The 27,751-nt window shown below is 40.7% G+C and overlaps 1 long non-coding RNA gene across 1 annotated transcript in view; it reads left to right on the top strand.

Moving 5' to 3' along the window:
- Window positions 1-8,141: 8,141 nt before the first annotated feature.
- Window positions 8,142-27,751, top strand: part of LOC116591378 — a 65,276-nt gene continuing 45,666 nt past the window's right edge. The window contains exon 1 of the long non-coding RNA XR_004285985.1: window positions 8,142-8,266. This is a non-coding gene — a long non-coding RNA (uncharacterized LOC116591378). The remainder of the gene's footprint in view (window positions 8,267-27,751) is intronic.

Here is a 27,751-nt window from a genome sequence, read left to right as displayed (position 1 = left end):
TTTGATTTTAGCTCCCAGGAATACGTGAGCTTCTATACAAGGTCATGTCTGAATTTTGAAGCTAAAAGAATTGGGAAATGGTTCCAATTCGCATGGAGATAGCACTTTTCAGGTTTTAGAACTGATCCACAACTATCATGTGTACCCTCAGCAGCCATTGGTTAGATCCTCTGCTATTAATGGATACCAGAAAAGAACATTTGGGTAAGGTCACCGGGGCTTAGCCAGAGCTGGAGGAAGTGAGTGACTATATTTACAGTCCTAGAATGAAGCCTATTTCAGCTTTCCACACAAAGGACGCTTTCTTTCAGCTTTTAACATGTCCACTAAGGCGAGATGGGTAGGTTCTGAGGACTCACAGAGGGATTTGTTGCCAAATTGTAAATCCAAACTCACATGTCATAAATTTCATGACTCTATCCCTCATTCTACCAGAACAGCCTATGGCACGGAAAGTCTTCGGCCTGGTATAATCACACTAAATACAAAGCATCTACAGAATTTCACGGAATGAAAGAATGGATATTGAGCTTTTTTTTTTTTCTTTCCTCTTGAACTTTGTGCATTTAAAACAGGCGTGCATACTCAGGAAGCTAAGTGACACAGGAAGTTCCTAGTGGCGTAGACACAGAGCTTTTCATCCCTAGCTGGTGGGTATAAACCTAGACTGAGTCTGTGGTGATCAAGAGTAGATTGATGGGTTATATGGGTTTTTTTGTGAAAACAGTACCTTCCGGTTGATAGTTACTATTCCACACATCATTACACTGACTGTCACAAAATCCCACAAGTGAAAGGGAACTTGGAGACAATGTAGTCCAACTTCCTCATTTTACAAATATCAAAAATAAGACTGGGAAAGATATATGACTCACTGAAGGTCATGAAAGCCAGGGATGTCAAAGCTGGGAATAAAGTCAAGGTTTCCTGATTCATATTCCAGTGTTTGGTCTCTTTAAACATCTATGACACTTTGTTGAATGGTATGAATTATTTCTCTGAAATGCATAAGATGCCTTTTTGCCACATAAAGCAGTTTACTTAGGTGGAAAATGAAGCAAATGTTGTATAACGTGTGAACAGGGGCTGGGGGAAAAATAGCATTTGTAGTGACCCAGGGGGAACTATTTCTGAATGGCCAGACTGCGCATTAGAGGCACCTGGGGGAGAGTTCTGGTTATCCAGTGTGCTGCAACAAACTATCACAAAACTCAGGAGTGGAAGACAACAGTCATTTTCTTGGATTTCACAGTTTTGAGGGACAGGAATTTGAGAGAGGCTTGACCCAGTGTTTCTTCTATTCCATGTGGCATGGAACTGGAATGACTTGGTGGTATGTAGCTGGCAACTGGACTGGCAGTTTGGAGGATGAAAAATGGCTTCACTCACTTGTTTGATTCATTGAGGAAATATAGGGGAGTCTGGACTCAGCCAGTCTCTCTCTTCCCATGCAGTCACTGGGGATCTCTACATAGTTTTCTTACATGGTAGCTCAGCATTCAGGAATAGATAGAAACTGACATTGCTTTTAAAAACTAGGCCCAGAGCTGGCCTGATTTTGTTTCTATCATTCTCTATCAGTCAGAGTGGTCATAGACAACCCAAACCCAAAGGGAGAGGAAATAGATCCCATCTCTTGGTGGGAGGAGTATCAAAGGCTTTGTGGCCATCTTTAATCTACCACAACCCATCCTCTAACCATTAATTATTTCTATTCCTCCCACATGCAATACACACTCCCTCTTACCCATGACCTCCAAGAGCTTTATCTCATTAAAGCAACAGGCTGAGATTGGAGATCTTTTAAATCATGTTTAAGGAACAATATGGCTACTCAGATGTGATTCTCTCCATCTGAAGACCTGTCAGCCAAAAAGCCAAGTTTCCTATCTCATATACCCAACATAAATGATCACACTGAAATAGAAAATCACAGGAGACATTCAAATTCAGAAGTGGGAAGAAGGACAAGAAGACCCACAGAGAAGTACCTTGTCCATAAGTATGAAATACAATTGGCCACAAGTCACGAATTCCTTGAATGGGTCCTGATTTAACTGGGTCTGGAGTAGAGCCCACATACTGGTATTTTGCACTGGCTCTCCAGGTCATTCGAATGGGAAGACAGAGCTGGAAGGACTGACCTAGGGAGTTCATCTGGCATTTTTAGTGTGGATAAAAGGGGAAATACTTGAAAAGTTTAAGTGTGCTCTCATTTCTGGCAGCATCTCATCTTTTATAAAAATGCAAATTTCTGCCCTCAGACTAGATCTACCAAACTCAAAATCCTTGTAATAAGCCTGCCACCTTCTCCAATGATTTCCATGCTATTAAAAGTTTAAACCCATTGGATTTACCTCTTTATAAAGCCAACTACATTTTGTAATTTTTTTTCTTTTTTTTAAATTTATTTTTTATAAACATATAATATATTTTTATCCCCAGGGGTACAGGTCTGTGAATCGCCAGGTTTACACACTTCACAGCACTCACCATAGCACATACCCTCCCCAATGTCCATAACCCCACCCTCCTTCTTCCAACCCCCCTCCCCCCAGCAACCCTCAGTTTGTTTTGTGAGATTAAGAGTCACTTATGTTTTGTCTCCCTCCCAATCCCATCTTCTTTCATTTTTTCTTTTCCTATCCCCCAAACCCCCCATGTTGCACCTCCACTTCCTCATATTAGGGAGATCATATGATAGTTGTCTTTCTCTGATTGACTTACTTCGCTAAGCATGATACCCTCTAGTTCCATCCATGTCATCGCAAATGGCAAGATTTTGTTTCTTTTGATGGCTGCATAGTATTCCATTGTGTATATATACCACATTTTTTTTTTTATACCACATCTTCTTTATCCATTCATCTGTAGATGGGCATTTAGGTTCTTTCCATAGTTTGGCTATTGTAGACACTGCAGCTATAAACAGTCGGGTGCACGTGCCACTTCGGATCACTACGTTTGTATCTTTGGGGTAAATACCCAGTAGTGCAATCGCTGGGTCATAGGGTAATTCTATTTTCAACATTTTGAGGAACCTCCATGCTGTTTTCCAAAGTGGTTGCACCAGCTTGCATTCCCACCAACAGTGTAGGAGGGTTCCCCTTTCTCCGCATCCTCGCCAGCATCTGTCATTTCCCGACTTGTTAATTTTAGCCATTCTGACTGGTGTGAGGTGATATCTCATTGTGGTTTTGATTTGTATTTCCCTGATGCCGAGTGATGTGGAGCACTTTTTCATGTGTCTGTTGGAAATCTGGATGTCTTCTTTGCAGAAATGTCTGTTCATGTCTTCTGCCCATTTCTTGATTGGATTATTTGTCCGTTGGGTGTTGAGTTTGCTAAGTTCTTTATAAATTTTGGACACTAGCCCTTTATCTGATATGTCGTTTGCAAATATCTTCTCCCATTCTGTCAGTCGTCTTTTGGTTTTGTTAACTGTTTCCTTTGCTGTGCAAAAGCTTTTGATCTTGATAAAATCCCAATAGTTCATTTTTGCCCTTGCTTCCCTTGCCTTTGGCGATGTTCCTAGGAAGATGTTGCTGCGGCTGAGGTCGAAGAGGTTGCTGCCTGTGTTCTCCTCAAGGATTTTGATGGATTCCTTTTTCACATTGAGGTCTTTCATCCATTTTGAGTCTATTTTTGGGTGTGGTGTAAGGAAATGGTCCAATTTCATTTTTCTGCATGTGGCTGTTCAATTTTCCCAACACCATTTATTGAAGAGGCTGTCCTTTTTCCACTGGACATTCTTTCCTGCTTTGTCGAAGATTAGTTAACCATAGAGTTGAGGGTCTATTTCGGGGCTCTCTATTCTGTTTCATTGATCTATGTGTCTGTTTTTGTGCCAGTACCATGCTGTCTTGATGATGACAGCTTTGTAATAGAGCTTGAAGTCCGGAATTATGATGCCATCAACTTTGGCTTTCTTTTTCAATATTCCTTTGGCTATTCGAGGTCTTTTCTGGTTCCACATAAATTTTAGGATTATTTGTTCCATTTATTTGAAGAAAATGGATGGTACTTTGATAGGAATTGCATTAAATGTGTAGATTGCTTTAGGTAGCATAGATATTTTCACAATATTTATTCTTCCAATCCAGGAGCATGGAACATTTTTCCATTTCTTTGTGTCTTCCTCAATTTCTTTCATGAGTACTTTATAGTTTTCTGAGTATAGATTCTTAGCCTCTTTGGTTAGGTTTATTCCTAGGTATCTTATAGTTTTGGGTGCAATTGTAAATGGGATTGACTTCTTAATTTCTCTTTCTTCTGTCTTGTTGTTGGTGTAGAGAAATGCAACTGATTTCTGTGCATTGATTTTATATCCTGACACTTTACTGAATTCCTGTACAAGTTCTAGCAGTTTTGGAGTGGAGTCTTTGGGGTTTTCCACATATAGTATCATATCATCTGCGAAGAGTGATAGTTTGACTTCTTCTTTGCTGATTTGGATGCCTTTAATTTCTTTTTGTTGTCTGATTGCTGAGGCTAGGACTTCTAGTATTATGTTGAATAGCAGTGGTGAGAATGGACATCCCTGCTGTGTTCCTGACCTTAGCGGAAAAGTTTTCAGTTTTTCTCCATTGAGAATGATATCTGCGGTGGGTTTTTCATAGATGGATTTGATGATATTGAGGTATGTGCCCTCTATCCCTGAACTTTGAAGAGTTTTGATCAGGAAGGGATGCTGTACTTTGTCAAATGCTTTTTCAGCATCTATTGAGAGTATCATATGGTTCTTGTTCTTTCTTTTATTAATGTGTAGTATCACATTGACTGATTTGCAAATGTTGAACCAACCTTGCAGCCCTGGAATAAATCCCACTTGGTCATGGTGAATAATCCTTTTAATGTACTGTTGAATCCTATTGGCTAGTATTTTAGTGAGAATTTTCGCATCTGTGTTTATCAAGGATATTGGTCTGTAGTTCTCTTTTTTGATGGGATCCTTGTCTGGTTTTGGGATCAAGGTGATGCTGGCCTCATAAAATGAGTTTGGAAGTTTTCCTTCCATTTCTACTTTTTGGAACAGTTTCAGGAGAATAGGAATTAGTTCTTCTTTAAATGTTTGATAGAATTCCCCCGGGAAGCCGTCTGGCCCTGGGCTTTTGTTTGTTTGGAGATTTTTGATGACTGTTTCAATCTCCTTACTGGTTATGGGTCCATTCAGGCTTTCTATTTCTTCCTGATTCAGTTGTGGTAGTTTATATGTCTCTAGGAATGCATCCATTTCTTCCAGATTGTCAAATTTGTTGGCATAAAGTTGCTCATAGTATGTTCTTATAATTGTCTGTATTTCTTTGGTGTTAGTTGTGATCTCTCTTCTTTCATTCATGATTTTATTTATTTGGGTCCTTTCTCTTTTCTTTTTGATAAGTCTGGCCAGGGGTTTATCAATCTTATTAATTCTTTCAAAGAGCCAGCTCCTAGTTTCGTTGATTTGTTCTATTGCTTTTTTGGTTTCTATTTCATTGATTTCTGCTCTGATCTTTATGATTTCTCTTCTCCTGCTGGTTTTAGGGTTTCTTTCTTGTTCTTTCTCCAGCTCCTTTAGGTGTAGGGGTAGGTTGTGTACCTGAGACCTTTCTTGTTTCTTGAGAAAGGCTTGAAACCCTATACTCTCAGGACTGCCTTTGTTGTGTCCCACAGATTTTGAACCGTTGTGTTTTCATTATCATTTGTTTCCACGAATTTTTTCAATTCTTCTTTAATTTCCTGGTTGACCCATTCATTCTTTAGAAGGATGCTGTTTAGTCTCCATATATTTGGGTTCTTTCCAAATTTCCTCTTGTGATTGAGTTCTAGCTTCAGAGAATTGTGGTCTGAAAATATGCAGGGAATGATCCCAATCTTTTGATACCGGTTGAAACCTGATTTAGGACCGAGGATGTGATCTATTCTGGAGAATGTTCCATGTGCACTAAAGAAGAATGTGTATTCTGTTTCTTTGGGATGAAATGTTCTGAATATATCTGTGATGTCCATCTGGTCCAGTGTGTCTTTTAAGGCCTTTATTTCCTTGTTGATCTTTTGCTTGGATGATCTGTCCATTTCAGTGAGGGGAGTGTTAAAGTCCCCTACTATTATTGTATTATTGTTGATGTGTTTCTTTGATTTTGTTATTAATTGGTTTATATAGTTGGCTGCTCCCACGTTAGGGGCATAGATATTTAAAATTGTTAGATCTTCTTGTTGGACAGACCCTTTGAGTATGATATAGTGTCCTTCCTCATCTCTTACTATAGTCTTTGGCTTAAAATATAATTGATCTGATATAAGGATTGCCACTCCTGCTTTCTTCTGATGTCCATTAGCATGGTAAATTCTTTTCCACCCCCTCACTCTAAATCTGGAGGTGTCTTCAAGTTGAAAATGAGTTTCTTGTAGGCAACATATAGATGGGTTTTGTTTTTTTATCCATTCTGATACCCTGTGTCTTTTGATTGGGGCATTTAGCCCATTAACATTCAGGGTAACTATTGAGAGATATGAATTTAGTGCCATTGTATTGCCTATAAGGTGACTGTTACTGTATATTGTCTCTGTTCCTTTTTGATCTACTACTTTTAGGCTCTCTCTTTGCTTAGAGGACCCCTTTCAATATTTTCTGTATAGCTGGTTTGGTGCTTGCAAATTCTTTCAGTTTTTGTTTATCCTGGAGGCTTTTTATCTCTCCTTCTATTTTCAATGATAGCCTAGCTGGATATAGTATTCTTGGCTGCATGTTTTTCTTGTTTAGTGCTCTGAATATATCATGCCAGCTCTTTCTGGCCTGCCAGGTCTCTGTGGATAAGTCTGCTGCCAATCTAATATTTTTACCATTGTATGTTACAGACTTCTTTTCCTGGGCTGCTTTCAGGATTTTCTCTTTGTCACTAAGACTTGTAAATTTTACTATTAGGTGATGGGGTGTGGGCCTATTCTTATTGATTTTGAGGGGGGTTCTCTGCACCTCCTGGATTTTGAGACTTGTTCCCTTTGCCATATTGGGGAAATTCTCTCCAATAATTCTCTCCAATATACCTTCTGCTCCCCTCTCTCTTTCTTCTTCTTCTGGAATCCCAATTATTCTAATGTTGTTTTGTCTTATGGTGTCACTTATCTAATTCTCCCCTCGTGGTCCAGTAGCTGTTTGTCCCTCTTTTGCTCAGCTTCTTTATTCTCTGTCATTTGGTCTTCTATATCGCTAACTCTTTCTTCTTCCTCATTTATCCTAGCAGTGAGAGCCTCCATTTCTTATTGCACCTCATTAATAGCTTTTCTGATTTCAAGTTGGTTAGATTTTAGTTCTTTTATTTCTCCAGAAAGGGCTTTTATATCTCCCGAGAGGGTTTCCCTAATATCTTCCATGCCTTTTTTGAGCTCGGCTAGAACCTTGAGAATCGTCATTCTGAACTCTAGATCTGACATATTACCAATGTCTGTATTGATTAGGTCCCTAGCCTTTGGTACTTCCTCTTGTTCTTTTTTTTGTGGTGAATTTTTCCGCCTTGTCATTTTGTCCAGATAAGAGTGTATGAAGGAGCAAGTAAAATACTAAAAGGGTGGCAACAAACCCAGGAAAATATGCTTTAACCAAATCAGAAGAGATCCCAAATCGTGAGGGGGGAGAAAGGGGGTAAAAAGAGGTTCAGAAAGGAAAAAAAAGAAAAGGAACAATTAAAAAAAGAAAACAAGAAATAAATATATATATATATATATTAGATAAGCTTGTTTAAAAAGTTAAAAAAGAAAAGGGTAAAAGTTTAAAAAAATTTAGCAGAAGAGAAAAAAAGAAGAAAAATTAAAAAAGAAGAAAAAATTAAATTAACTGCAAGACTAAAGAATCATGGGGAGAAAGCCATGAGTTCCGTGCTTTGCTTTCTCCTCCTCTGGAATTCCGCTGCTCTCCTTGGTATTGAAACCACACTCCTTGGTAGGTGAACTTGGTCCTGGCTGGATTTCTTGTTGATCTTCTGGGGGAGGGGCCTGGTGTAGTGATTCTCAAGTGTCTTTGCCCCAGGCAGAATTGCGCCACCCTGACCAGGGGCCAGGCTGAGTAATCCGCTCGGGTTTGCTTTCAGGAGCTTTTGTCCCCTGAGCGCTTTCCATAGAGTTCTGGAGGACGGGAATGAAAACGGCAGGCTCCTGATCTCCGGCCTGGAGGAGCCGAGAGCCCGGGGCCCCACTCCTCAGTGCGCCCTCAGAGAACAGCGCCCAATTATTCCTGTCTCCATGGCCTCCGGCCATGCTCCGAGTTCACCAAGCCTGAGACCGGTTCAAGGTAACCCCGAGCTGGGAGCTCACTCCTCGGCTCCTTCTCTGTAGCCGGCTTTCCCGTTCTAATACCTGTAAGCTCTGCGACACTCAGTCATCCCCGGTCCTTCTGTGACCCTGCGGGACCTGAGGCCACGCTGACCCCGCGTGGGCTTCACCCCGGCTTAGCCTCTCGAACGATGTCCCTCAGCGGAACAGACTTTTAAAAGTCCTGATTTTGTGCGCCTGTTGCTCCGCCGCTTGCCGGGAGCCGGCCCCTCCCCCCAGGGTCTATCTTCCCGTCGCTTTGGATTCACTTCACCGCCAGTCCTACCTTTCAGAAAGTGGTTGATTTTCTGTTTCTAGAATTGCTGTTCTTCTTCTCTTCAATCTCCCCTTGGATTTGTAGGTGTTTGCAATCTTTAGATAAGCTATCTAGCTGCTCTCCTGCTAGCTGAAGTAGTCTCAGCCTGCTACTTCTTTGCCATCTTGACTCCTCTCCCATTTTGTAATTTTTTAAAAGAATGTGGTGATGTTGCACATCCTGCAGTGGGTGATAAACGTTTAACAACCAGATCTTCAGGAAAGAAAAATGCTGGATTTGTAATGAATGCCAATTTCTCTGGTGTAAATATGCCCGCAGTGGTTATTTCATGTGCAACATGACATCACGAACTTGCAAAATTCCTGAACATATAAAATGACCTCTCGTGAGACAGCACTAGCTGACTCTAGTGTACCATGGCTCACATTTGACATGAAGTGAAAAACCACAGTGACAACACAGGACCAGAAGGTTCAAAGGAAGGCTATCTTGAATAAAAATTCTGGTTCTGCAACTTATTTGTTGCATGACCCTGGACAAGTTAGTTTTCTAAGTCCCAAGTTTTGCATAAGTAAAGTGGAGACAATAATACCACTTTAATGGGTTAAGTTTCCCCTCTTTTTCCCAATCATGTATTCCCAAAGCACTCCATATTTCCTCTATTACAAGACATTCCATATTCACATTGACTTAATCACCTGCCTTCTTCACACTACTGCGAGCTACATAAAACAGAGCCCTTCCTTGTTTTTGGACTCCTATCTCCAGTGATCAGCAAAGTTCCTGGGATTATAGGAAGGGCTCAGTAATCACATGTTGACCAAATAAAGGACATTATGTGTCCTATTCTTCCCTTCTTCACCCATGGCAGACATTAATAACAAATCATAATACTTGGCTACTAGATGACAAGTTATTTGAGAAAATGGCACTGTAGGGAGCCACTACCCAATAAGCTGGAACTAGCACTTCCCATGAACCTATTTTCCACCCTGTCATAAACTCTGCCAATAAAGGATCCTGAGCCTCAAAAAAAAAAAAAAAATAGAGCAACCAGGGCTCAGAAACCAACTACATTAACTGCTCTGCTGAAAAAGAAAATCATGTTTTATAATTTGGATAGGACTTGGACGGTAATGCCTGAAGAGGAGGAGAGGAAAAAGAAGATAAAGGAATAACTGGTAACTATTCCATCCTCCAGAAGAGTAATTCCAATCCACATCCAATTATCCTGTGGTCATTTTGGTCTCAGCCAAATTTGGCTCTATCAGCTCTAAGCTAAGATAGTGGGATGAAACAAGGGGACATGAAGCCAGGCACCAGATCTATCCCTGACACCAGCCTCTGAGCTCAGGTCCCCACGGCCAGTACAGGGTCCACAGGGGAACGTAGCAGAGAAGCCTTGGACCTCAAGAGAAAGCTCTCCAGAGGAGACAAGCCCCCTTTCAGAGGAGAGCGATAATGGTCCTAAACGATGGAATTCTTATCTGTTCTGCAGCCACATTTCACAGTACCTGGCATCTCTTTTCCTACTTAGTGTAGCTTATCTGCTTTAGAGATTATATACCATGTGTGCCATCGCTCAGGAAATACTGAATTTTCAAATTTCCTAGGCACTGCGTAAATAAAGTGCAACACACACACACACACACAAACACACACACATACACACCTTTGTATTGAGGAGTTTGCAATCTGCTTAGGAAAAACAGCACTTATATAAACAACCGCATGTAAAATTGAAAGTGATGTTTTATTAAAGAACTTCCCAAATAATCTTCAGAGAATTCCAAGAGAATGGGATCTAATTCCAGCTGACGGCAGGAATGGGGGCTTGGAGTTGGTAGGAGAAGGCAGAGGGAGTACAGGTGACAGAATCACATGGGCACATGGGTAGGTCAACAGAGAGTGAAGGACGCAGCTGAGATGCGGACTGAGTAGGCAGAGGGAATGGCAGGGGATGTGGTTGAAAAAATCAGGAAATCTTAAATGCCAGGCTAAGGTACAAGACAGGTAAAAGATTTTTAAACATGAAAAGTGATAGTTACGGGGTGCCTGGGTGGCTCAGTGGGTTAAAGCCTCTGCTTTCGGCTCAGGTCATGATCCCAGGGTCCTGGGATCGAGCCCCGCATCGGGCTCCCTGCTCCACAGAGGAGCCTGCTTTCCTTCCTCTCTCTCTGCCTGCCTCTCTGCCTACTTGTGATCTTTGTCTGTCAAATAAATTTAAAAAAAAAAAGAAAAGTGATAGTTACTACAAATGCTTCAGTAAAAGTCACCAGGCAGTCATGAGTCACAAAGATAGCAGAGGAGACAATTATAATAATCTAGAAATGAGGGCTTGATTTTAAGCAAGAGAGTTCACAGACTTCAGACCGGATTTGGAGAGCAAGGGAAAAAGTCTATATGACTCTGAAGTTCAGGGACCAGGTGGCAGGAAAAACCATCCGTCCATTCATCACATAATCATTACACGCTTGCTCTGTGCCAGGCATGGCTCTCAAGAGTACTTAGTACTGAATAAAACATATACAATCCTGCCTTATGGAGTCTATAATCTAGTCAGGAATTCAGAGCACAGACAATGGAAAGATAAAGCACCCAATATCCCAAGTGGTGAGAAGGGCTACGGTGGAAGTTAACAGTGACGGGAATGGAGACAGAGGAGGGACCTACTCAGACAGGTTGGTCTGGGGTAGATTCTCGGTGCAGGAACCCAGAGGGATGAGGAGACATGCACAGGAAGTGTCTGGGCCGGGGGATGCACCCTAGGAATGGGATGGTATGTGGCGAAGTTTCCAAGACCCAAGACAGGCAGATGGCGCAATGGAACATGGGAGTGAGCAAAGGCAGGGTGGCTGGGAAGACACTACAGATGAAGGAACAGCGGGAACCAAGAAGATATCAAAGCAGATGATGGAAAGACAGGACTTGAGCTCAGATGAGAGGATCACCTCCATGGAGGCAACAGGGGAAGAAGTGCATGAGGTGGGGAGTGCTCCGGGGAGGGATGGAAGGGTCATCAGCACATATGACATTGGAACTGGACACACAGAACCCTGGGGTGGGTGTGCAGAGTCAGTCCCGGGAGTCCTGAGGGGCCACGGGGTCCAGTGTGTGAGCTGAGGAACAGGATCAAGGTGACAGAGGATAGAGAGCTGCTAATAGACAAGTTCATGGGGGGATACTGGAGGTGAAGATACTTGGAGAGGGCACAAGACCAGGGCAGGGAATGAGGTCAAGCAGCAGCATCTAGTTCAGCTTCACCATCTACTCCACCAGAGCCAGGGGAAGCACTGCTTGGCACCAACAAGAGCAAAGGATAGAGCCTCAGGCAATAAAAGGAGGAAGGGGGAGGGCCAGATGCTGCCCAGGCTAAAGTGGACACAGATGGCTCTGGTGGTGCGGGACGTGAGCTGGAATTCCCTATTTCAGCTGTTTTGTATGAAAGCTAGTCCTGCCCAACTCCAAATGCATGATGTGTTCACAGAAAATGCTGACCTTTTGTTCTCCCATGAGTGAGCAGAGCAGGGATAGAGAAGGGAGTTGTTCTGGAGAAATCTACCACTACATTAAAGGTTCAGAAAGGCTAGGAGTATGATGACAGCTGCTTTTTCTCACACTTTTCTTTCCTGTTCTTGGAGACACACTTTTCCCATAAGCTTTACTGATTGTTGCTAAAGAACAACACAACACACGCAAACTTTTAAATCTGGAAGAAAAAGAAATAGAAATTCCTCTTTGGCACAGCGCTTTAGACGACAACAAAGCCATGAGGAAGAATTTAACGGCGTGACACGTGTGGGACTCCCTGAAGAGGAGGCATACCAAAAGTCAAGTATCCTTAAAAGAGATCATTTCTGGAATATATTTGGGGAGCCACAGAAGGCTAACAGAAATGGTTGCCTTTTTCTTTTTTTTCAAGATTTTATTTATTTATTTGAGAGAGAGAGAATGAGAGAGAGCATGAGAGGGAAGAGGTCAGAGGGAGAAGCAGACTCCCACTGAGCAGAAAGCTTGATGCGGGACTCAATCCTGTGACCCAGGATCATGACCTGAGCCTAAGGCAGCCAACTTAGCCACCCAGGCGCCCCCAGTGATGGTTGCCTCTGCCTTTCAATGGAAGCACCCTGATGCACAGACTGTGATTTCCATACAACGCAGATTAAGAATCTGAACTTAAATGATACCGTCACATTTTTTACTTTCATTGTGCTATCGGAAATTCTTATAGAAACTGGAGAAAACAATGTCACTAAGTACTTAGCTGGTCTGTATCCACATGTGGACTTGGGGGGTTTGTCTCAGTTCATAAAATATCTTAAAACCGTAACACCTTAATTTAAGCTGATAACAACTTAAATTTCAATTCCAAAGAATTCCTAAACTTTACATTTTACTTCTCCTCCCCCTCACAATTTAGGTTATCACTGTTACAATCTACATATTTTTCATATTGTGTAACTAATAACAGATTCTTGTAGTTGTGGTTATTTTTACTACATTCATGAATGTAAGCAAATTATGCACTACCATTACTATATCACACAATCTAACTTTGACTACATATTTTCCATTACCAGTGAGTATTTATGATGTTAATCTGTGGGGGCTTGCGGGGAGGAGGAATATGGTCAGCGTATAGCTGCTCCTCTTACGTTTCTACTGTGGTCTTTCTTGGTCTCTGTGGTAAAGGGGATGCTTCTGCTTCACCTCCATGTTCTAGGATGCTACCTTGTTCATGGATAGTTATTAGTCATTGTTCTTGTGAGGGGAGTGAAGTCAGGAATGACCTATGTCGCCATCTTGAAGACATCCTCTCCTGTCCCCCTATGAAGCAAAAATGTTCTGTTTCCATATATCTTCTGAAGTCTAATCAGTAACTTTAACTACTGTCCTTTCCCATCCCAGAGGATGAGAGAGAATGCAGCAGTTTTTATCTTCAACACTTCATCAAGGCTTACTTACCTTATTAATAAAATCAAGCACTATGCAGTTTGTACCCAATCAACGGCTACCCATTTTTTCAACTTCTAAACAATATGAAATAGAATTTACTGATGTAAATTGTCAAAAGATAACCTGAGGCATAGTAAAAATTTCAAGAGTTTATATGAGCAAAAATCAATTCCAGCAGGGCAGCACCGAACCAGAATTGGTTAGGAGCACTCTACCAACAGAAGCTCAATGAAGAACTTTTACAGAGAAAGGGCAGAAGCAAAGTAAGGAAATTATTGACTGGCTCTATCTTTAAGTCAAGTTGGCTGTTTGTGATTGCTTGTCCTCAGCTTTCAATGCCATAAACTTTGAGGCATTTACAGGCTTAGGTTTTGGTTTGCTTATATAGGCCACCAGGCATTAGAGTTACCTCAAAGTAACAGCCCCCTTGTTTAATTACTTTAACCATACATAATGCTAAAATGTAATACTCTTTCACTCACACATTATTTCGCATAAACAAGTTCTTTCCCTAATTACATTGGAAACATTTTATACTCAAGGGTTATACATTTTACTTTTTAAGTTTTCCTATATCAAGCCCCAAGAGAGTGCTAGATCATTTTTACACAGGGAAGTAGCCCAGTTCTCCAGATATAAGTAAACTTATCACTAAATCTTTAAAAAGTAGCTAATGAGAACAAAAAAGGAGGGCAAAGAAGTTAAACTGGTAAAATTGGTGAAGCAGTCACCTCTCCTCCCCCATTACTGATATGAAAAAAAGGGGAGGGGTTTTGTCAGAACCATCCTCTAGTTCATTAAGATGGTAGGGACAAAATACAGAACCTTCAAAAGAGGCCTAGGATATAGTAGGATAAGTGATTTTCAGAAGATTCTGAAAAAGATTCTGATAAAGATATGTTTAACGATCTGGAAGGGGTGTCCACTAAGAAGTGAAGAGGAAAAGAAGGAAAGTTTCTCTCAAGTGGAAGGAAAGTCAGCCACCTCGGGTGCTCAGTTCGTACTCCAGGACAAATGCTTGTGGTCCTACTAAGTAGTAGAAGGGGCCTGGTCTCAAGGTCCACACGCAAGAAGAGTTATAGTAGAGGTGATAAGCAGTCCCCTCCATGGCAGGTGGACTTTCCAGGCCAGGAGGGCTGCTGGGCATGGCTTCTTCACACTGCAGTAGCCATGTTGTGGCCAGATAAGGAAATAGCCACTGAGGCTCCACACTGAGATATGAAACTTGGAGACTTGCAAAGATGTGAGGAGGAGGAAATTCCTTGGAAGGACTGGTTTATCTTGATCTTATAAAGTGACCTATCCTGAAACTCAAGGGACTAATCAGGTCAGGATAAGCTAAACTTCAGAATTTCAGTGGCCTATCATAACAAAAGCTTCTCGGCCACTCATACCACAGTTTCCAAAGCAGGTTGGCACGGGCTCTGCCTGCCGTGTTCACTCAGGCAGCAAGGCTGATAAAGGGTTCATCTCCCCACACACTTCAAAGCTCACCCAATGCTGGGAAGGGAATTATAGGAACTGTATACTGGCTCGTATATGTTCCTCCTGGAAGTGATGCATGTCACTTTTGCTCACATCTCATTGGTCAAGGTAAATCATGTGGCCAAAGCTAATTTTAGAAGGGCAGTGAGTACAGTCCTATCACGTGGTGGCAGGAGTGGGGAGCTATTTGTGAACAACAGTAATGAACCCACTGATACCATGGAAAATACCAGTTTCCCCCCAAAGCATTGATCTACCTATTCAGCATGGTGAAAATCTTTTCTCCAGAAGTGTAACGAAAACTGATTGCCTGCTTGATTTCATACCACCATTGACTATCACCAAATATTAAATGAAAAGATTTGGATTTAAAACATGTTTTAATCTTATTCGTAAATTTTACTACAATAAATGGTTAAATTGTAAATTCTCCTTAACTAATTCTTCCCAGAACACTCTAAGTAGGTAGCCCTCTTGTCCACTCTCATTTTATCCTGTAATTCCCTTCATAGACTTTACCAACATTTGTAACTACTCATTTTTCTATGTACTCATTTGTTTAAAAATTTTCAATAAGTAATATTGGTGTAAATCTTGTCTTAATTACAGAAGATCTAAAATATAAAAATATCACTCTCTAAATATTACTCTCTAAATTTGCCATCCTTGGCTCATTACATACTGGTAGAGTACTCAATAAATCATGATTACTACCAGGCTGATGAGGATAGTAAATATAAGGGAAAACAGTTTTCTAAGGCCATTTCATGGAAAAACAAACAGAATTATGTATGTCGCTGAAACCTGAATTATTCACTAAATGAATTAGTTTATGATGAACTTGAGTTACTTAAAAAAAAAAAAAAAAAGTTTTACACTCAGTATCCTCCTGTAAAGGGTGCAAGAATAGACTTTGGTCATCCAGGTGCTGCAGACCCAGCAAAATCTCTCCGTTGCCTATAATGACTAGAAGTATCAAAAGAATATTGGGGAGCATGGGTGGCTCAGTTAGTTAAGCATCGGACTCTTGACTTCAGCTCAGATCATGATCTCAGGGTAATGACCCCACCTCAGGCTCCACATTCAGGGGAAAGCCTGCTTGAGAGTCTCTCTCCCTCCTCCACTGCCCTTCCCCTGACTTTCAAATAAACAAATAAATCTTAAAAAAAAAATTAAAATACAGAAAACCCACATCAGCCCTGGAAAGCAGGAAAGAGTATTATCAGGACTTCATTGAATTTCTAATGGGTTGCAGATAGAAGCAAATTAAAGGAGGGGCGCCTGGGTGGCTCAGTGGGTTAAGCCGCTGCCTTCGGCTCAGGTCATGATCTCAGGGTCCTGGGATCGAGTCCCACATTGGGCTCTCTGCTCAGGAGGGAGCCTGCTTCCCTCTCTCTCTCTTTCTCTGCCAGCCTCTCTACCTACCTGTGATCTCTCTCTGTCAAATAAATAAATAAATAAAATCTAAAAAAAAAACAAAAAAATTAAAGGAAAGCCCTGGGTGGTGACTTGGAAACTTCCTTTTGAAAAGAAGAAATAAGTGAAGGGAACCCGTACCCAAATGTTCATAGCAACATTACTCACACTAGCCAAAAGACAGAAATAGTTCAAGTGTCCATTAACAGACAAACGGATAAACAAAATGTAGTATTCATAAAATGAAATATTACTTGACCATAAAGAAAATGAAGTACTGATACATGCTAAGCATGGGTGAACTTTTAAAACACTATGCTAAGTGAAAGAGGCCATTCACTATGTGACTCCATTCATGTGAAAAGTCCAGAATAGGGAAATCTATGGACATGGAAAGTACATTAGTTGTTGCTTTAGGAATTGGTGGGGGGAAGAGGGGAAAATAGCTAAGGGTACATGTTTCTTTTTGAGATGATGAAAATGTTTTAAAACTGGCAGTAGTGATGGTTGCACATCTCTATGCATAGACTAAAAATCATGGAATTCTATACCTTAAATGGGTAAAGTACATGGTATATGAATTACATTTTAACAACGCTGTTAAAAATTAAGGAGGAAGGGAAGGGAGCCTCAAGAAACCTTAGCGATACTTCTAAGTCTGGCTGAGGGTAAAAGGCAGCTGTAGGATAGATGAAGCCAGCTCCCTTGAAACCTTCCTGATGCACATGAAGAGCATTCGACAGCAACTACACAGAAGGCCTGGGGCCAAGTACAGCCAGAGCAAAGAGGAAGCGTACCAATCGGGGCTACCTCTCTAACGCTGTGGAACTCTTTCTGATGTGTAGGCAAGAGGCAGGGCAGAAGGCTGGGCCAAAGAGCAAACAATGTTCAGAAGCTGGCTTCTTGTGCAGTTGCTTTAAAAAACAGGGCAGAAACTACTGGAAAGGGTCTCACTTGGGATTGACCATGGCCTGAGTCTTTGGCCACTATTTAACAGTCTTTGGCTAGTGTATGATGACACAGATGTGTTACCTCCATTCACACAGTCCCCTGGTTTGTGATCAGAGAAGAGGTTTCTAATGACAGCCAGGCTCTAAGGGATCTTTGGCTACATAATTTTTCCAAACCCTTAGTAAATGTCTAATGTGTTTGTTTTGAGGAAGTTCTGCATGTCAATAATCATACCTAAATCTCTTTCCTACTCATAATTCCCAAACCTAATTTATTTTTTCCCACTCTTTCTCAATTTAATGGTGGCAATTTGGGGAAGCTGGGAGGAAATACCACACCTTTAAGGAGTTCTTTGCCTTGGACTGAGTCTTGAAGGGCTTTAACTCCTCAAAATCGTCTTTCAACTTTTGAGCCCAAAGGCAATCAGCTTTTCCTACTTAAAAGCTCCAGAGTTCTAGTCTCTGTTTTCTTCTTTTCTTTCAAGCCAGGCAGTTATTACTTGGGATTTTGCTAAAACCTTACAAAATGTAGCCCCTGTCAACTACCACCCAATACTCACATTCTTTTAGTCATTTTCTTCTCATAGAACTAAGAGCTCAGTGCCCACTCCCCAGCTATAAAAACAGTACGATATGGTTTAGCTTGGGGTTATGGTAGAACCCTCTTTCTTTACCATTTCTTGCATTCATACACGCTAGCTGTCATGACATTTGCATCTGAGTGGCTTTACATAGCCCAAGTTTATTTCTCTCTCATATATAGTCCGGTGGGCAGTAGTGGGGCTCTGCTCCACATAGTAATTCGGGGACTCAGACTATAGAGCCTGCCATTTCAGCTGTGGTTTACAAGGCTACCATGGAAGGGGCACCTGGGTGGCTCAGTGAGTTAAAGCCTCTGCCTTCAGCTCAGGCCATGATCCCAGAGTCCTGGGATCAAGCCCCATATCGGGCTCTCTGCTCAGCGGGGAGCCTGCTTCCTCCTCCTCCTCTCTATCTCTCTCTCTCTCTCTGCCTGCCTCTCTGCCTACTTGTGATCTGTCAAATAGATAAATAAATAAATCTTAACAAAAAAAAAAAAAAAAACAAGGCTGCCGTGGAAATTGTCTGCAGATCAGATAGAGCTAGGGGTCATGGCTTTGAAGTACAAGAACTTCACTGTCACCATATTCTGTTAGAACTCAAGTCACGTGCCCACACTGACACCAAGGGAAACTGCAAATCCAGCAAGAGAACCAAAGGGGCACGGAGATGGCTACACAGTGTATGAACTCATCCTATTAATTCCAGAGATTTTCAGATAGGTCTCAATGAAAATATTGGCAAAATCTCTAGATTTTCAGTAAGAGACAGTTAAATTGAAAAAGAAAAGTGATACAGAAAAGTTCAAAGAGACAAGGGTGACTACAGACATATCAAAAAAGTACACACACAAAAAGAAAGCAAGGGGGCCTTCCTAGCATCAGATTAAAGGTAACAAGGCAATTGACATTAAACAGAAAAAGCACTTGAGGAAGTGATCTGCATCATACTCTATAAAGAGATAACTGGCAGTGTAAGAAAAAAGATGGTCCGATGTATTATACTAGTAAAGTGTTCAACAGTCTACGTTTTCATTCCTGGTAGATGAGGAAGCCAAAAACAAAGATATGGGGTATTTGAACAATGTATTGAATAAAGTTAAACCAAAAATCACTCCCTTAAGTAACTGTTGGTCTAAATGATCAAAACCATTGTGTGATTTATATTCTTTGGCCTCGGGGAACAGAGACTCACTCAAATGATCAGGAATCTAACAGAAACACACCAACAGGATCAAAGCTAGAATTGGGGGTCCTCCAGCATAGGCAGGAGGTGACCTAAGCAAGGGGCCGGCAGACTGACCATGTGGCTCTTGCTCTAGTTCTCTAGCATGAACCAACTCAGCTGTCTTCCACAGGCTGTTTCTTCCTGCACTCCACCAACTGGTGTCCTCCCTCTCCATATCTTGCCTTTTTCTCACAGTTTCTGCTTTTTTAATGAATGTGCTAATTGCCTTTATAACCTCTCCATTCCTGCACTTCAAGACGGCTTCCATATTGTTCCTCGGGCTGTCTCTAACTCTGAGGATTTTTTAGTTCAAATTCTTAAGAAATGGAATCTCATTAACTAGCACATCCTTTGTTTAGGAGACCCCACCTTCAGTCCCTGGCCAGCCTGTGGACTCTCGGGGGCCCCTAAGTACTCCCCACCCAATAAGCAAAGAGAGAGGAGAGTATAAAACTGGATGCCTGAATGCTGCCCTTTCTGAAAAGACAGGGGCAGACTGCAAACTGGATAATAATTTGTTTAATGAACAAATGAAGAAACTGCTAGGATCAGGCATTTGGCTAGATGCTATACACATTGTCTGCAACACCTATAAAATACCATGCCATTTTCCAAAATTCACATTTACAGACACGGAGTGAGACCCACGATATAGTGGTGATTTAAAATATCCGATTGCAAAACAGGATTATTCTGTTCTCTGAAAAATAAAGTATTTGTATTCATAAGGAAAAAATCCAATAAGATATATGAAATACGAACACGTTCAATCATGGTTTTCTCTCGGTAGCAGGTTTGGGGTAATTTTAATTTCTTCCTAAATCTTTCTGAAGTGTCTACACATATCTAATATTAAGTTTATACTGGTATTTTTTTTTTTTTACAATCAGGATAATAAAGCTATTTTTATTATGGGATGGGAAGCCTTAAAATATGCATACCTTTTGACCTAGTAAATCCATTTCAAAGAACTTCTCCTAAGAGAATAATTGGAGTTATGCTCAAACATATTTTTATAAGAACACTTAAAGGGTTCTCCCGCCCTTTCTAAAAGGAGAAGCTATTTAACCTTTCAAGGCTCCACAGTTTGTCTATAAATGTGGCTGAAAAATGAGCCTTTACATTTCCTTGACTGGTCTGAAGAAAATTCAGTAAAACAAGCTAACCACTGGTTTTGAGACCAAATAACCTAAAGATATAAGCGAGAATACCCCCATGGCATGGTCAGGGAAACAGACTCAGTGAATGCTCGATTCTTTACAGAGAAAAGCAATTTTTCTCATGCCAGTATCAGGAAGACATTTCTTTTTCCAGATATCAAGTGTTCCTAAGCTTTTTTTGTTATGAAAATTCATTTTGGAAAAGAATTTGAAACTAATTTTTTCAAAAGCATAAAAGACACATAACAACAATGTGATTCTCCACTGTATACTTAATATAAATTCCTCCTCCCTCCATCCCAAGATGTGTATCAGAAAGCTTGAGATGTGACCCATGATCAGCATTTTAACAAGCATGCCAGATGAATTTTATGGCAGTGGTTTTAAGATGACACTGTGAGAAATACTGCCTTAACATGCTGTCTCAAGCACAGACATTTACATTTTAACAAGAACCAAAGCCTCAGCTTAGAGGAATGAAGTTGATATCAATTTCTGGCAGCATAGTGGAGAAAAAAAAACAAAAAACACAAAAATCCTGCATAAGATGTCTTTTAGCATCTTTTTAAACTGTTCAGAGAGCAAGACTTTTCTCTGAGACAAAAAAAAAAAAAAAACAACCAAGAAGCCAGGAGAACCAGAGCATATAGGTTCACTTTTGCCCTGAGGGATTTGTCAAACCCAGGGGAAACTAGGCATTAGTTCTTATCCACAAAGGGGTTCAGGGTAGAAGAGACAAAGTTCTTTACAGAAAGATAGCGGGGATTCTAAATAAGAGATCTCCACTGAAGCTGGGGTTCATCAGGGCTCCTCAGTTAAGTAGCCTAGGGAAAAAAAACTGCCCTCATTGCTGGATAGTGTAAAGAAAAGTACCTTTCTCAAACTGTGGGGATGGTCGGAAGGAGAAAATGTCCCCTTGGGATATCCTTAACCACAAGCCATATTTTATGTGGCTTATGCTATCTAGGTCATTCCAAATGTCTTAAGGTGAATATTGGGATTAAAGCTGTTTGGGGTTAGTAGTTGACCAGGAGCCAGACAGAAGCAAAGAGAAAATTCTCTGGGATGGAAACTATTTTGGGGGCACCTGGCTGACTCAGTCAGTAGAACATGTGACTCTTGATCAGGGTCATGAGTTCAAGCCCTAACTTGAAAATGGAGTCTACTAAAAAAAAAAAAAAAAAAAAAAAAAAGCCACACAGGAAACCATTTTTGACCCACATGCAAAAAACTGGCAAAGACAGTTTTCAAAATATGGGCTCATATAAAAATCCCTCCTATATATACAAATAGAGAAGATGTCAGTATCATACTATCCTACTGTATCGACAAATCCTGATGGCTTGGTCTTTAACATATAAGCACAATTTCACCATCTCCATCTTCACCTCCCTCACCCTAGTTCAAATTATCATTATCTGTCACCTGTATTATATGTTTGGGCTCACAATTTTAGATATATGTGAACAAAGAATTCTAAAGTATGATCTTAAAATGATTTTACAAAAGCATCAAAAATGTAGAGCTATACATCCAACCAAAAAAAAAAAATGTGCAAGGCCTCCATAGGAAAAATTATAAATCGTTATTTCAAAGATAAAAAATAAATAAATATAAAGCTAAGATCACATTATGAATTGGTCAATTCAATACTGTAAAGAGGCCATTATCCTAAAACCTATAAGTTTGATGCAGTAAAAATCAAAATCTCAAAAGATTTACTTTAAATTTTCCCTTTTGTGTGTGTGTGTATGTATGTATGTGTGTGTGTGTGTATATATATATATACACACACAGCTTGTCTAGTTATATACATATACATACATGTATATGTATATAACATGTATATATGTATATAACATGTATGTATATGTATATAACTAGACAAGCTGTATTTAAAATACATGTGGAAAAGGAACCAATAGTACTGAGGGTCATCTTGATAAAAAAAAAAATTGGGCTGGAAGTAGAAGATTGTACCCAATCAGATGTCAAGAATTATTACATAGCTATATCAATTAAAACACTGGAATATGAATCAGGGATAAATCAGAACTGAGTGCACCTGTTGTTTATGGCAGAGAGGGATCACAGAACAGAAAAGAAAGGATGGACTTTAAAAAAAAATGGTCTTGGAGTATTTGGTTACCCATAAGGAAAACCAATCAAATGGCATCTCTTCTTCACAGCTTATGTGAAAATCAATTCCAGGTGAATTAGGAAGACTCATGTGAGAAAGACAATACTTTAACATTATAGAAAAAAATAGGAGACTATCTTTATGATTGTGAGATAGAAAAACAGGATGCTAAAAAGCATCAGCCATAAAGAAAAGCCTTGGAAAATATCAACTATATTAAAATTAAGTACTTCTGTATATTGAAGGACACCAAAAAGAAAATAAAGATGTAAGCCATCAACCAGAAGATGGTATTCGTGACAAATACAACAGATAAAAATTTAATGTCCAGACTACATAAAGAAATTTTACAAATTAAAAAAAAAAGAAAAACAGTCAAAGCTTGAACAAACATTACTATACAGAAAATATACTAATGAACTTGGAAATAGTAGCTTACCTATAGTAAGAAAAATGCAAGTTAAAACTACAGTACAGTAGTATTTCATGCCTACCAGAAAACCAAAAATTAAAAATTCTGAAAAGGTGATGATCAACAGGAAAATAGGGACTACAGTTTTCTCTGAAGGGGGAAGAGCCTGCAAAGGACTTTAAGGATAATGACAAATTATTTTTCAAACCAGATGCTTGGTATCATTATTTATTTTATCTTATACATGTTTTGTATACTAGTTTATCTTTCATTTGAAACCACTTTCTGCTATGATACACTCTTCAACAAAGTGAATCTCTATTAGGGTATTTCAAATTTTATAAGCAATTAGGAGAAAGATTTAAAAGGGATTTAGGGCATCTGGGTGGCTCAGTCAGTTAAGCATCTGTCCTGGGCTTAGGTCATGATCCCAGGATTCTGGGATGGAGTGCCCCCCCACCAACCCTGGTCTGGCTCCCTGCTCAGCCTGAAGTCTGCTTCTCCCTCCTCCCCTCCCCTCTCCCTCCCCACCCCCAACTTGTGCTCTCTTGTGCCCTCTCTCAAATAAGTGCTCTCTCTCAACTAAATAACATCTTAAATAAATAAATAAAAGGGACTCAGAGAACATTCTTGTCCCCCCAGCCTATGGGCATGAGGAATGTCTGCCTTGCCAGAGACAGTTCTCTCCCTCTTTTTAAAACCCGGAGTTCAGATACACTCTCCCACTCTCCTACCGCCTTTTGCATTCTTGCATTCTTTCCAAGGCTATAGCGGCCCATTTTACTCCAGTCTTTTTAAATGAACACAGTTTACCCGTGCAAGTTTGCCAAACACAGATGTAAGTGCCATTTAGCCTCAGCAGAATTTACCCAGACCTCAACCACTGAGTTTTCTGGTTACTCAAAGGCCCTCATTTTGGCCCCATTCCTTGGCTCCTGCCTTTTGCTCAGCTCAGGGGTGGGTAACCTGGCTGGGCCACGTGTTTTGGCCCCGCCTCCTGCATTCCCCCCACCCCCAGCCTGGTTGTCTGACATTCATCCTCAGGCCTCATGACCCAGTGACCTCCACAGACAAACACCCTCGAAAAGAATAAGTCCAGCCCCATCAGGCGCCCATATCACCACCCCAAATACTGTGGGAAGGAAGTGTGAAGAGAGCAGCTGCTTCAAAAATCACTCAAATATAGTGATTTTGTATTAGTCTCACTCGTGTACCTCTGCCAGTGTTCTGTTGACATTAGCAAATTGAATATGACCACTGGATGTTCCAAACAACGGAAAAACTCTCTGGAGAAACTGATGACTGTTTTACTGTTGGCGTGAGCTTAGGGTAGGGCGGGCATTCCAGAGAAGCCCTCCAAGACACCACCTGATCTGATCCTCTTACTCTCAGAGTTCAAGATGTTCCTCACTGAGGGACCTTGCGTTTTACAGACTACTGCCCAAGGAACTTGTTGCTACAACAAAAACTCCCAAACCATGGAAACTGTTTGTAGCCGGCCAAACCCAAAGCGCAACTATATACAAAGTCTAAAAAATCAAGTTGCCTTAATCTTGCATTTTTGGCTTATTTTGCCTGGCCACATCCTCAAACCAAATGGGTTGAATTACTGGATGAGAAATAAATTTCATCCGTGGGAACTGTTGCTATTGTCACAGAAAACAAAGGGAAGGGGCTTCCCTGCCATGTCTTGGAGGAGGTGAAGTCACTGTTTTAGGATCAAAGGTAAGACTGACGTTCCCGCCACAGGCAGAAGAGTGAAGCTGGTTGCTTAACTAGATTCCCTGTTAAAAGGTCTCTCATTATTTTCAATTCTCTTTTAAGAAACCATGTCCAGGGAAGCTTTTCTAAAAAAGTTTGAAAACGTGAATTTAAAGTGTTTAAGATGCATACAATTTTACTCAGTAGTGCCAGTTCTGGAAATAATTAGGAAAGTGCCCCCAAAGAATTATCTGCATGGAAAGTTAATGCTGTATCACTTTTAACAGTGAGGAGAAACAAAAACAAAAATAAAAAGACAACTTTAGATGCCCCACACAGGAAACTGGCTAAATAAATTACTGTATGGAAGACTCCTTGCAAAGCTCTACAGGTCCCTGGAGTAACCGTAACTCTCTCTTCTTTACATAATCTTATTGTCGAATGCCCCATCATGCCAAGTGCAGGCAGCAGGCTCTCTTGAGTTAACCCACACACTTACACTCCCACTAGGTGAGTCGTATGCTCACCAGGAATCAGTTGTGTTCGTTCCCAAACCTGTTTATGCTAATCGTTTTGATTATAATTATGTAATTTGATTAAGTAGCAGGTACATCAATGAAATGACAAAAAGATTTTTATTTCTCCAAACCCTGGACTGAATGTTTTTAAAAAGACTGGATTGTGGCGCCTGGGTGGCTCAGTGGGTTAAAGCCTCTGCCTTTGGCTAAGGTCATAATCTCAGGGTCCTGGGATCGAGCCTCGAATCAGGCTCTCTGCTCAGCAGGAAGCCTGCTTCCCCCTCTTTCTCTCTGACTGCCTCTCTACCTACTTGTGATCTCTCTCTTTCTGTCAAATAAAGAAATAAAATCTTTTAAAAAGACTGGATTAAGTAAGCTGCCAAAACAAAACAACAAAAATAAAAACAAAAAAACGTTAAGTGACAACAGACAGCTGTAAAATATTAAGGGAGAAACTGTCGTGATGCCAAAGGCTTTTTTTTCTGGATTGGCAAATATATTTTCACCTAAAATACATGGCTTGGGATAGGTTTTAAGTTAAAAGGTTTCAGGGGCACCTGGGAGGCACAGTGGGTTAAGCCTCTGCCTTCAGGCCAGGTCATGATCTCAGGGTCCTGGGATCGAGCCCCGCATTGGGCTTTCTGCTTAGCGGGGAGCCTGCTTCCCTCCCCCCTCTCTGCCTGGCTCTGTGCCTACTTGTGATCTCTCTCTCTGTGTCAAATAAATAAATAAAATAAATTTTAAAAAGATTTCAGTTACTCTGATCAAGTTGGAGTGGACAGAATCTACTAGACAATGATATGGTAGAGTATTAGCTATTACAAATGAGTATGCAGAAGAGTAGGTGATAAAATGGAAAAACATTTGTGGTACATTTAGTAATAGGTACAGCAAATAAGTCATAGAAGAATATATTAAATATGATCATGATTTCATTTAAAAATATACATTTATGCATAAGAAAAACTCTAACGGACATATTCTAAAATGGTACCAGTGATCATCTCCGGGTGGTCACTCTGGGAAGGTGTGGCTGGCTATGGGATTTCATGAAGGCCATATTTAGCAGTCTACAGGGGGATGGAGGAAGATGAACAAAACAGAGAAGTCTGACAAAATAAAAGATGCAAAGGGATTACTAGCAGCTTTCTGCTTCCATTTTCATTGCTTAGTGACGGGTTCCAGCATTTTTCTGAGGCCTGGGAACATTCTTGGCTATGGTTCCCTAAGACACCCATATTACTAATTCCTCATTTTTGCTTAAGCTAGTTTTCCTAAACTTGGTTTCTGTTACAGAAGCAAAGAATTTGCTAATAAATAGACTTACTTTTAAAAACAAGGGCACACACTCACCTAAAATTTGGGTTATCTTGGTCTCCGAGAGTTCATTAATAATACCATGCCCCTGATGCACCATTATGAGGGAAAGGTCCGTTCCCTCATAAGTGTTCATCTTGAATCTGACCAGAAAAACCTAAGAAAGTGTGAGAGCCCTTCTCAAGGTCTGGAAGAACCACCCAGGATGCCCCCAGCAACTTGAGAGCAGGGCCTATGGCTTGTCAAGATGGGACCAAAGCACTGACCAATGTCATGGGTCCTTGTTTGACACCAATAGTTCATCCTCATTACATGGGATAGGCATGTTGCCCTGGGCCTAGTATTGAGGCTCTCTGTAGTTAGCCTCCGTTGGACTTAACTGACCCATCTGAACTTCACCAGGAATATAATAAGCTGAGTGAATTCATTATTTTCCTTGAGAGTTGTCCTTGGGGCTTCTCCAGCAGAACGAATGGGGGACCTTATTCAATGCTGACTCCTGGACCTCACTCCAGGCCTACTGAATCAACTCAGCTGTATTTTTATAAGCTTTTAGCAGGAGTCTGCTGTGCATTAAAGTTTGAGAACCACCGTGCAACCAAAGAACATTACCTCATCTCTCAGGTGTGACTCTATGTCATTAACTGGATTCTGCTCCTGGTTCTGACTTCAATTTGCTCTGTGATCTTAGGCAAAACCATTAACCTCCCTGGACTTCAGTTTCCTCATCTATAACCTGGATGGGGTTGGAGAAAAGATTATCCAAGATCCCTCCAATGTGAAATACTTCAATTTCTATGTTGTACGTGATCTTTTTTTATTTGAAATGTGCCTAAAGTCACTTCAGGCTCACAGGGGGGCTTCAATTGTTGACCGATTGCTAAATAGCAGGTATAAATATATGTAGTACCTAGCAGACTTGAAAATAACAAAGAATTAACTACATACATGTAGAATTTCAGAGTTTCTGTTCTTTGTCCTAAAATGGCAGTTTCCTTCTGATTCAGCTTAAGTCCTTAGATCATTAGGACAAGAAGATATTTGGCCATTTTCTACCAGAAGATATGAGGCAGGATAGAAGAATGACATTAGGGGTTTTCACCCTGGTTTTAGAAAACCACTTCCAAGGTGAGCCAACATTAGGACCAGGGTTAAGGGTGGGAAGGGGTTGTGTGATTTATTCATCAGGTAGAATGGTTCCAGTCCAAATTCAACATTGTAAAGGGAAAAGATTGATACCCAGAGAAACAAACGACTGATCTAAGGTCAGCCCACCAGTGTCAGAACTCTGTCATCCTGACTCCTTGTCCAAGGTCCTTGATATATC

This window comes from Mustela erminea, chromosome 5, assembly GCF_009829155.1.
Source record: "Mustela erminea isolate mMusErm1 chromosome 5, mMusErm1.Pri, whole genome shotgun sequence".
In the NCBI taxonomy this organism is placed as follows: Eukaryota; Metazoa; Chordata; class Mammalia; order Carnivora; family Mustelidae; genus Mustela; species Mustela erminea.
The sequence above is the reverse complement of the archived record's forward strand: the minus strand, read 5'-3'. Positions and strand labels throughout refer to the sequence as shown.